The sequence below is a fragment of the Nicotiana tomentosiformis genome, chromosome 6 (assembly GCF_000390325.3).
Source record: "Nicotiana tomentosiformis chromosome 6, ASM39032v3, whole genome shotgun sequence".
Taxonomy (NCBI): domain Eukaryota; kingdom Viridiplantae; phylum Streptophyta; class Magnoliopsida; order Solanales; family Solanaceae; genus Nicotiana; species Nicotiana tomentosiformis.
Window position 1 is genome coordinate 72,321,695 of NC_090817.1, and position 12,242 is coordinate 72,333,936.

Here is a 12,242-nt window from a genome sequence, read left to right on the forward strand (position 1 = left end):
TAAAAACCGCACCGCCCTATGGCCCATAAGCCGTTGCATTCCCTCTTAGCGCCCCAAAGTACCACAACCAAGGCACCCGCTCTGAAGGCACCTTCTGTGAATATAAAGCCGTTCCTTCCACCACTTAGTCTTCCTGTTAATGAAATGCATAATCCATAGTGATATGGAAATACCGCGAGCCTTGACACCATCCACTGTAAATCTTAAACCCTAGCCACGACCTCTATGCCATCACTTAAGCTTCCTGAGTCTGAACTCATCAATAAGGCAAGCGAGTCAAATCCCTTTCACAATTAAACAACACGAAAGCCTTTCAATACACTCATAACTCGAGACCATACGCCACATAAAGACAGAAACCAACGTCCATTACCCCTTTTTACACCTCAAACAGACTCCTTTCGTCACATTTAATCACCCGAATATAGTCTGCAGCCACATCCTACTCGTCATTTAGTCACCCAACCACTCGCCTGCCACATCTCTACTCATAGGCACACTACCAGATGTATAAGTATAAAAGCGCATGCTCACATAACCGAGATCCCCGTGCTCAAACCACAGTCATAACCCGGCCTCAAGTACTCCGGATTGACCCATCATCAGCACATATGAATCATATCTCGCATCTCATCCAGGGACTCACAAGCCGTCGATGCTCCGCCAATACCGAACGCTCGCATGCGCAAACGAATGCATGGAAGGAATTCAAAAAGTTACGCTCCAAGCAGAATCAATGTCGCACGATAAGGAAAGAAGAATGGGAAGTTTATTCTAAATGCCCTGCAGCCTCTCGAAGATAGGTATGGACATCATCATACGGATTCGCAAGACTCTACTAGACACTTGTTCATGACTTGTAGAACCTATGAACCTAGAGCTTTGATACCACCTGTCACGACCCGGAATTCACTAGTCATGATGGCACCTAACCCAACCCGCTAGGTAAGCCAATTAACGATTTCCCATTTTTAATTAATTAAATAACACAATTTAACAAATGAGTTATCTAAGTCTTATACATCCCCAAGGACTGGTAGTACAAATCATGTGCTTCTAAGAATAGAATTTACAAGCTGATATGAAGTAAATACATCTTCTATTTGAAAGGTACATAAAAAGAGTTTTTATAAATCTAGGGCTACCATGAACAAGAGGCAGCTACAACAGGAATGCAGGTACATCTTCAATCCCGGCAACCATAGAACACAGCAACAACAACAACCAATATCTGCACGTAATATGCAGAAGTGTAGTATCAGTACAACTGACCCCATGTACTGAGTAAGTATCTTTTCTAACCTCGTCGAAGTAGTGACGAGGCTTTGGTTAAAAGATGCTCATTGATAAAACCTGTAATGTAACTAACAATAAAACTATACTACAGTACAATAGAGTAGAGCACACGAAACTATTATACAAAGCAATAACGGAGTACTAAAAGAAAACACAATTCAATAAGTATCAAAATATCACCTAATCCTTTCCTGAGAGCGAAAGCCAATAATTCACAACAATCACATCAAAACTTTCATAATGTGAGAAATATACCCAAGACATCAAATTTAACGGCACGGCAATGCCCTTCGTGCATTTATCTCATCCTCACCAATTATGCGGAAAGCAATACCAACCAAATGACAGAAATGCCGATAACAGAAATGACAGAGTGGGAAATACGCAAATAACTATGGAGGACGAGATTGTACATGAGAACATCAGTAATAGACTAAACAGAAAGCATATAGGTAATGACAATGATTAGGAAAAAGGAATGTAATTTCGACTAACTAGCAAGGTGAAGGCATGAAGACGAATATGACAAATAAGGAAGCGGACACATGATCTATATAAGTTAGCAAGTAGGGACATGAACGACTAGTATGGAAGAAGACCTACACTTAAGTGCAACAAAACAGATGGCATGGATGAAATCTTAACAACAGGAAATAGGCATGATATTAGCAAGTTTAAGCAAATAGAAGGCATGATAGCATGACAACAAGGTGATAAAGGATAAAGACAGAACAGTAATGACATATCACATAAGAACCATGAACATGACAATAACAACTCCAGGTAAAGACATGAAGGTATCTGCAAGAAAGAAATATCACAACATAATGCATGTCTCTCGTTCTCACTTGCATGGAAACACCCTTCATGCCATGAACTCACCATAACATGAAAGCGTAATAATATAAATATAATGGCACGACATCACCTATCGTACTTTTACTCACATAACATGGCACGGTATCACCCTTCATGCTTTTACTCACAATAATATGGCACGGTATCACCCTTCGTGCTTTTACTCTCAATAATATGCACGACATTACCCTTCGTGCTTTTACTCTCAATAATATGGCACGACATCACCCTTCGTGCTTTAACTCTCAAATAATATGGTACGGCATCACCCTTCGTGCTTTACACTCTCCCTCATATGATAATGCATAAACAAAGGCACGGCATCACCCTTCGTGCTTTACACTTTTCCTTACCAAGCATATATATATCAATGACAAACAAAGAAGGAAGCATAAATAATGTCAATGGGAGTGTTTAAATGAATATTTCAAATGAATTCCCGATCGCAACTTTCCAAGCCAACAATAGTACAATAAACCCACAAGAACCTTTTTATTCAAGTATTCCAACAAATTTTACAAATGATCTACAACACAAGTATAGAATCTAGTATCTCAAGAATATCGGTCGTAGCAATGTATTAATGATTATGCATATTGATAACCGAATTAAACACACCAATGTATTCTTAGAATTTCCATCAAATTTGATCTAGTTATCATAAGCTAAGTCTTGGTTTCTAACATTTAATACTATGTTCTTAGTATCTAGGAGCCAAGTAAGGCATGAGGCAAGAAGATCACGTGATTCTACAAGACACAGTTTATAACATATTTTACCCCCGAGCATGGTTATCCTGGCACATGCATATATGCTTGTCACCTCATATATGTATCACCCCCGCATATAGCAAACAATATCAAATAGTAGAAAAAATTCCCTCAACAAAGTTAGGCAAAACACTTACCTCAAAGAAGGCAAACCGATACTCAAAATGAACTCATCGGGTGATATGACCTCCAGGCGGCTCAAATCTAATCAAAATAACTTCAAAGCACAAATAAAACTCGTAAGAGACTATTCCGGATCATAAAGTCTCAATCTTTAACAAAGTCTAAAAATCGACCCAAAAGTCGACCCCCGGGCTCGCACCTCGGAACCCGACAAATTTCACGAAATACGGCCACCCATTTAAGTACGAGTCCAACCATACTAGTTTCACTCAAATCCAACTCCAATTCAATGTTCAAAACTCAAAAATTCATATTATGAACTTTAGGCCAAAACCTCAAATTTCCTCTATAAAATTCATAATCCAATTACCAAAAATGAGGGTAGATTCGTGATATAAGATCAAAAATGAGTAGAAAACACTCACCCCAGTCCACAAGACGAAAATTGCTCCAAGAATCGCCCTAATCCGTGCTTGAAAATGTTAAAATGAAGTCAAAATTGCGATTTTTAAAAGAACACTGCCCAGGTCTTTTAAGCATCGCGAACGCAGAAGAACTATCGCGTTCGCGAAGAAGAAAACAAAAGCTGCCCAGAATACCCTTCGCAAATGCGAGAAACGGGATGTGAACGTGATGAACAAGGGACAGGACTTACGCGAACACGTAAGAGACACGCGGACGCGAAGAGTAAAATGATCACCAGTGCCTGGGGCCTAGTTTGCACTTCGCGAACGTGACATATGGAATGCGAACGCGAAGAAGGAGGTGGCAGAACTTCGCAAACATGAGAGGGTAGATGCAAACGCGAAGAGGAAATATTCCACCGTCCAAAATAACATTACGCGAATGCGAGTGCAAGGACGCGAACGCGATGAAGGAAAACCAGATGACAGATTCAGCAGTTCAAAATAGGAGGAAAATTGTCCCGTAGCCCACCCAGAACACACCCGAAGCCCTTGGGACCCCGTCCAAACATACCAACAAGTCCCATAATATAACACGGACCTACTCGAGGCCTCAAAACACACAAAACAACATCAGAACGGCGAATCATACCTCAATTCGAATTCAATGAACTTGAAACTTGAAACTTCCACAACCGATGCCGAAACCTATCAAATGACGTCCGATTGACCTCAAATTTTGTACACAAGTCACATTTGACATTACGGACCTGATCCAACTCCGAAATCAGATTCCGACCCCGATATCAAAAAGTTCACTTCTGGTCAAACTTCTCAAAAACCTTCAAATTTCTAACTTTTGCCAAACGACTCCAAAATGACCTAAGGACCTCCAAATCCATTTTCGGACGCGCTCCCAATACCAAAATCACCATATGGAGCTATTCTCAGACTCAGAATCCCAAACGGACATCGATAACATTAAATGCACTTCAGCCCAAATATGATGAATTTCTTCCAAAGTGCTAACTTCCACAATTGGCGCCAAAATGCTCTCGGGTTATCCAAAACCCAATCCGAACATACGCCCAAGTCCAAAATCATCATACGAACCTGCTGGAACCTTTAAATCCCGATTCTGAGATCGTTTACCCAAAAATCCAACCTTAGTCAATTCTTCCAACTTAGAGCTTGAATCTTGAAGTTCATCCTTCCAAATCGATTCCGAATAACTTGAAAACCAACATCGAAGATTTATGCAAGTCATAACACATCATGCGAAGATGATCGAGTTCTCAAAACTCTGAGCGAAGTACAGATTCTCAAAACGACATGTCAGGTCGTTACACCTTATTACCTTGAGTTGTTAGCAAATTATTTGAGAAACGGGAAGGGTTATATTCGCTTTGTTCTCATGTACTGTATTGTAAGAACGTATCTCGTAATTCGATGATTTCCTTCCTTTCTTGTGGAGCGGGTTGAATGCCTCGGCAGTATAATAGATGCATCTATGGTTCGTGCCGCTCGACCTTCGGTAGTATACACATTATTCTGTATCAGGCTGAACGACCTCGGCATAATCGTGCGTTATATCGCTAGCAGTCCGAATATTCATGAGATTGTCCTTCCACTGATGCCCGGCAATTTATATGGTATTTCCTTATCAGTTTGATACTGGCACATGATACATCTGAGTTCTTGAGATAGAATACGAGACTGAGAAATCTATATCTTTAAAAGAGATTTTTGGAAGGTTATGTAACTTACGGTTTTACCCCATTATTATTGTTGTGCTTCATAGCTTCTTATAATTTATCATATTGTTTTATTGAACCTCTAGTAAGTGTCGATGTCGACCCCTCGTCACTACTTCTCCGAGGTTAGGCTAGATACTTACTGGGTACGCGTTGATTTACGTACTCATGTTGCACTTCTGCACTAAATGTGCAGGATCCGACTGGTCCATTTGGTGGTCATCTTGGCGCGTAGGCGCAACTGCTGGGGAGACTTTATGGTGAGCTGCATTCCAGGCTACGCATCGCAGCCCACAGAGTCTTCATTGTACCATTTAGTTTATCCTATCTTATTTACATTCCAGACAAATATTGTATTATTATTGGACTCCTTAGTAAAAGCTCATGCACTCGTGACACCAAGTTTTGGGATATGCTATTTGATGCTTACGGATTTATATATTATTTTCGCCTTTCGCTTTTTTTATAAACTACTAATTATGTACGTTCCCATGGATTTAAAAGTGTAAATTTCCTTCCTTAATAAAATTTATGGTTTTGAAAGTAATCAAATGAACAGTTAATGTGATAGTTTACCGTTGGCTTGCCTAACGGCGACGTGACAAATAAAATTTTAATTAATGAGAGAAATTTTATGTATAATAATACAACAATCATCTAAATGCTAAAAAATATTATTATATTAGCATAATACATGAATTTAAAATAAAAGGACATCATCAAAACTTACACAAATGATCAACTTTGTCATGTTAGTTAGATAATTATATATTAGAGTTTAAAAGTATTTAATGTGATGGTATCTTAACGAACACTTCTTTGTGGACAATATTATTTTTGTGTATGTTTTCTCCTAATGCGTTGGTTGCTCTGCATTAACCAGAACTCTAGTTGTCGATCTTGATATACCTCTTGAGAGTGCAACATATGGTTGGTCGTGCAAAAAAATATATTGCGGTAAATATAGTCCAATATTTGGGATGTTTGTCCTTGTGCTTTATTTATTATATTTGCAAAATATAAACATACTAAAAACTATTTTCACACAAATTTAAAAGGATATTCCTTAGTTTCGGAAGTTGAAAGTTGAATTCGGGGATAAGAATATACTTAAAAGCACATTGACCAGTATCATATTTTTTTGTCACGACCCGAAATTTCCCACCGACGGGACCGTGATGGCGCCTAACATTTCACTTGCTAGGCAAGCCAACGTTAGAGAATCAGTTCATTTCCTTATTCCCATTCAGTAATTAACAATAATCAACTAAGATGAAATATAATAAGTACGGAGTATCATAAAACTGTATTAATTATTACCACCCGGATCTGGGGTCACAATTCACGAGTATTCTAGAATTTACTACAAGTAATAGTCTGAAAGAAATACAACTATCTGAATGAAAGAAACAGTAGAAAGGAAAAGATAGAAGGGAATTTCAAGGTCTGTGAACGCCGACAGATCTACCTTGAGTCTCCGGTCAGCGGGCCAATAGCAAAATCTCGATCAACCCGAGCCGATATCAAAATCTGCACAGAAAGTATAGAGTGCAGTATCAGTATAACCGACCCCATGTACTGGTAAGTGTCGAGCCTAACCTCGACGAAGTAGTGACGAGGCTAAGGCAAGGCACCTACAAATCAACATGTACAATTTAACAGTGTATATACAAATAACATAAATGAAGAACTAAACAGGAAATGTCGGGAGGGGAACATACTGAGGGGAATACAAGATAAAGAACTACAACAGAATGATCACCGGAGCATTCAATATACCGTGAATCAACAGGAATAGTGAATACAGTAAGAAAAAATACACGGCATCAAACTTCGTGCTTTTACTCTCAATCTCACCATAAAATTAATAGAAACGGCACGACATCACCCTCCGTGCATTAACTCTCATATCATGGCACGACATCACCCTTCGTGCATTAACACTCACAATATGGCATGGCATCACCCTTCGTACATTAACACTCACAATATGGAACGTCATCACCCTTCGTGCATTAACACTCACAATATGGCACGACATTACCTTTCGTGCATTAACACTCACAATATGACACGGCATCACCCTTCGTGCTTTTACACTCTCCCTTACCATAATGCAATGCATAATAACTACAGAGAGATATAATAACCAGTACAAACCTTACTTCAACATTTGGTTCCATAATATCAATCTCAACTTTGAAATAAAAACTCCATTATCACAAGAAAATCCGTAAACATGATAAGAACGATAAATTAAGCAATACTAGTATAACACGTAGCAATTTGGTATAGGAAAGAGACAATATAAGAAAAATAGAGAAAATATGGAAAACAGGTAAATTGGCGGAGCATAAGTACTCGTCACCTCACATATACGCCGCTCACATGGATTTCACTTAGCAAGTAATCTAAGGTTCCTAATTCCCTCAAGTTAGGGTTAGACACAACACTTACCTCGCTCTGAAGGCCATTTAATTCTCAATCACAGCTTTTTCTTTGGTATTCACCTCCAAACCACTCGTATATATTCAAAAATGACTCAATAATATCAAATATTGCTAAAGGAATCAATTATATTGCATAAATTAAATTTCCCAAAATTTCCTCCAAAAAGTCGAAAATTCGACCCCGGGCCCGCTTGGTCAAAACCCGAGGTTCAAACCAAAATCCATTTACCCATTCATCCCCGAGCCCGAATACATAACTGATTTTGGAATCCGACCCCAAATTGAGGTCTAACTCTCCAAATTTCCGAAATCCCTAGTTTCTACCCTAACCCCTAATTCTACCATGAAAACTCTAGATTTTAGGTTGAAAATTCAAGAAATGTAATGGGTAATTGAAAGAAAATGGTTTAGAATCACTTAGCATCACTTTGGGGAAGAAATGACTCTTGAAATATCGCCTCACACCGTTTTGGTTTTTGAGAAAAATGAATTTTTGGCTAAAATCCCGTTTTTGGATTCTGTTAAGTGCTGGGCGACAGTGTTCATCGCGTTCGCGAGAGCACTGTCGCGTTCGCGAAGGGTACTGGCTGCCAAGCCTTCACGTTCGCGAGATCCTGCTCGCGTTCGTGATGGTTACGCCCCCTGGCCTTCACATTCGCGAGGCATTGCTCACGTTCACGATGAAGGAACGACCAGCCCTCCCCCAGGTGTGCCTAACACTACGCGTTCGCGAGGAGCTGGTCACGTTCGCGAAGGGTAACGCCCCCATCACTTCACGTTCGCGACAAAGACTTCGTGTTCGCGAAGAAGAAAACTTCAGCTGCCCAGTTTACTCTTCGCGTTCGCGAGAGTAACTTCGCGAACGCGAAGAAGGACATGCGAGAACACCTGCTGCAGCAAAATACCAGATTTTCAAAGTCCAAAACATCACGTGGCCTATCCAAAACTCACCCAAGCCCTCGGGGCTCCAAACCAAACATGCACACAAGTATAAAAATTTCATACGTACTTGCTCGCGCGATCAAATCGCCAAAATAACACCTAGAACTACGAATTTAGCATCAAATCAAATGAAATTCTCAAGAACACTTTAAAATTACTATTTTCTCAACCGAAGGTCCGAATCACGTCAAATCAACTCCGTTTCTCACCAAATTTCACAGACAAGTCTTAAATATCATAATGAACCTATACCGGGTACCGAAACTAAAATACGGACCCGATACTAACAATACCAAATATCAATCAATTCTTAAAAATAAATAATTTCCAGACTTTTAATGTTCATCAAAAATTCATAACTTAAGCTAAGGACCTCCGAATTTGATTCCGGACATACGCCCAAGTCCCATAATTCGATACGGATCCACCAGGATTGTCAAAACATGGATCTGGGCCCGTTTACCAAAAATGTTGACCGAAGTCAACTAAAATCAACTTTAAGGCATTAATTCTTATTTTCATCAATTTTCAACATAAAAGCTTTCCGGAAACCTGCTCGGGACTGCGCACGCAAATAGAGGTGGGTAAAAATGAGATTTTTAAGGCTTAAGAGCGCATATTCGAGTTTTAAAACATAAGATGACCTTTTGGGTCATCATATTCTCCACCTCTAAAATAACCGTTCATCCTCGAACGGACATAGAAAAGTACCTGGGCTGGTGAAAAGGTGGGGATATCTACTCCGCATATCGAACTCAGATTCCCAAGTAGCTGCCTCAATAGGCTGACCTCCCCACTGCACTCGAACTGAAGGGTAATTCTTTGATCTCAACTGGCGAACTTGCCGGGCTAGAATTGCCACCGGCTCCTCCTCGTAAGTCAAATCCTTGTCCAACTGGACAGAGCTGAAATCTAACACATGGGACGAATCACCGTGATACTTTCGAAGCACAGACACATGGAATACCGGATGAACAACTGCTAAACTAGGTGGCAACGCAAGCCTGTAAGCCACCTCTCCCACTCTCTCCAGAATCTTAAAAGGTCTGATATACCTAGGGCTCAACTTGCCCTTCTTTCCGAACCTCATTACACCCTTCATGGGTGATACCTGAAATAACACTCTCTCTCCGACCATGAATGCAATATCACGAACTCTACGATCGGCATAACTCTTCTGCCTGGACTGAGCTGTGCGGAGTCGATCCTGAATAATCTTGACCTTGTCCAAGGCATCCTATACTAAGTCTGTGCCCAACAACCGAGCCTCTCCCGGCTCGAACCACCCAACTAGCGACCGACACCGCCTACCATATAATGCCTCATAGGGAGCCATCTGAATGCTCGACTGATAGTTGTTATTGTAGGTGAATGCTGCAAGGGGCAAGAACTGATCCCACGATCCTCCAAAGTCTATAACACAAGCGCGGAGCATATCCTCCAAGATCTGAATAGTACGCTCGGACTGCCTGTCCTTCTGAGGATGAAATATTATGCTCAACTCAACCCGCGTACCCAACTCATGCTGAACTGCCCTCCAAAAGTGCAAGGTAAACTGCGTACCTCGATCAGAAATGATAGACACGGGCACACCGTGAAGACGGATGATATCCCGAATATAAATCTCTACTAACCGCTCCGAGGAATAGGTAACTGCCACAGGAATGAAGTGCGCTGACTTAGTCAGCCTATCCACTATAACCCACACGGCATCGAACTTCCTCTGAGTCTATGGGAGTCTAACAACAAAGTCCATAGTGATACGCTCCCACTTCCACTCAGGAATCTCTAACCTCTGAAGTAAACCACCAGGTCTCTGATGCTCACACTTTACCTGCTAGCAATTTAGGCACCGAGCTACTTAGGCAACTATGTCTTTCTTCATCCTTCTCCACCAATAATGCTGCCGGAGGTCTTGGTACATCTTGGCAGCACCCGGGTGAATAGAATACCGAGAACTGTGAGCCTCCTCAAGGATCAACTCACGAAGCCCATCCACATTAGGCACACAAATACGACCCTGCATCCTCAAAACTCCGTCATCTCCAACAGTAACCTGCTTGGCACCACCCAAAGAAGACTGAGCAACTGTACAAGCTAAAACACGACTGGGCTCAGAAACATCTAACCTCACGAACTGGTTGGCCAAGGCCTGAACATCCAATGCAAGCGGTCTCTCACCAATAGGAATATATGCAAGGCTACCCATACTGACTGACTTTCTACTCAAAGCATCGGCCACCACATTGGCCTTCGCGGGATGATACAATATGGTGATATCATAGTCTTTCAATAGCTCCAGCCACCTCCTCTGCCTCAAATTGAGTTCCTTATGCTTGAACAAATACTGCAAGCTCTGATGATTAGTGAATACCTCACATGGCACGCCGTAAAGATAGTGCCTCCAAATCTTCAGCGCATGAACAATGGCTGCCAGCTCTAGATCATGAACAGGGTAATTCTTTTCGTGAACCTTCAGCTGCCGCGAAGCATATGCAATAACCTTGCCACCCTGCATCTATACCGCACCCAGACCAATATGGGATGCATCACAATATACTGTATAAGATCCTGAACGTGTGGGTAATACCAATACCAGTGTCGTGGTCAAAGCAGTCTTGAGCTTCTGAAAGCTCACTTCATACTCGTCTGATCACCAGAACGGGGCGCCTTACTGGGTCAATCTGGTCAACGGGGCTGCTATAGATGAAAACCCCTCCATAAATCGACGGTAATAGCCCGCCAAACCCAGGAAACTACGGATATCTATAGCTGATGTGGGTCTAGGCCAGTTCTAGACTGCCTTAATCTTATTAAGATCTACCTGAACACCCTCTGCTGATACAACGTGACCGAAGAAAGAAACTGAACTCAACCAAAACTCGCATTTTGAGAACTTAGTATATAATTGACTGTCTTTCAGAGTCTGAAGAATGATCCGAAGGTGCTGCTCATGCTCCTCTCGATTGTGGGAGTAGATCAAGATATCATCAATAAACACAACCACAAATGAATCCAAGTAGGGTTTGAACACCCGGTTCATCAAATCCATGAATGATGTTGGGGCATTTGTCAGCCCAAATGACATCACTAGAAACTCATAATGCCCATACCGAGTCCGAAAAGCTGTCTTAGGAACATCGGATGCCCTAATCCTCAACTGATGATAGCCAGATCTCAAATCAATCTTTGAAAACACCATGGCACCCTGAAGCTGATCTAATAAATCATCAATCCTCGGCAATGGATACTTGTTCTTGATGGTGACTTTGTTCAACTGCCGATAATCTATACACATCCTTATCGATCCATCTTTCTCCTTCACAAACAACACAGGTGCACCCCAGGGCGAGACACTAGGTCTAATAAAGCCCTTATCAAGCAAATCGTGCAACTGCTCATTCAATTCTTTCAACTTTGGCGGGGCCATGCGGTATGGCAGAATGGAAATAGGCTGAGTACCCGGAGCCAAATCAATGCAGAAGTCAATATGCCTGCCGGGTGGCATCCCCGGCAGGTCTACAAGAAACACCTCTGGAAACTCACGAATAATCGGCACCGAATATATGGAAGGAACCTCCGCACTAGAATCGCGGACATAAGCCAAATAAGCTAGACACCCCTTCTCGACCATATGTCGAGCCT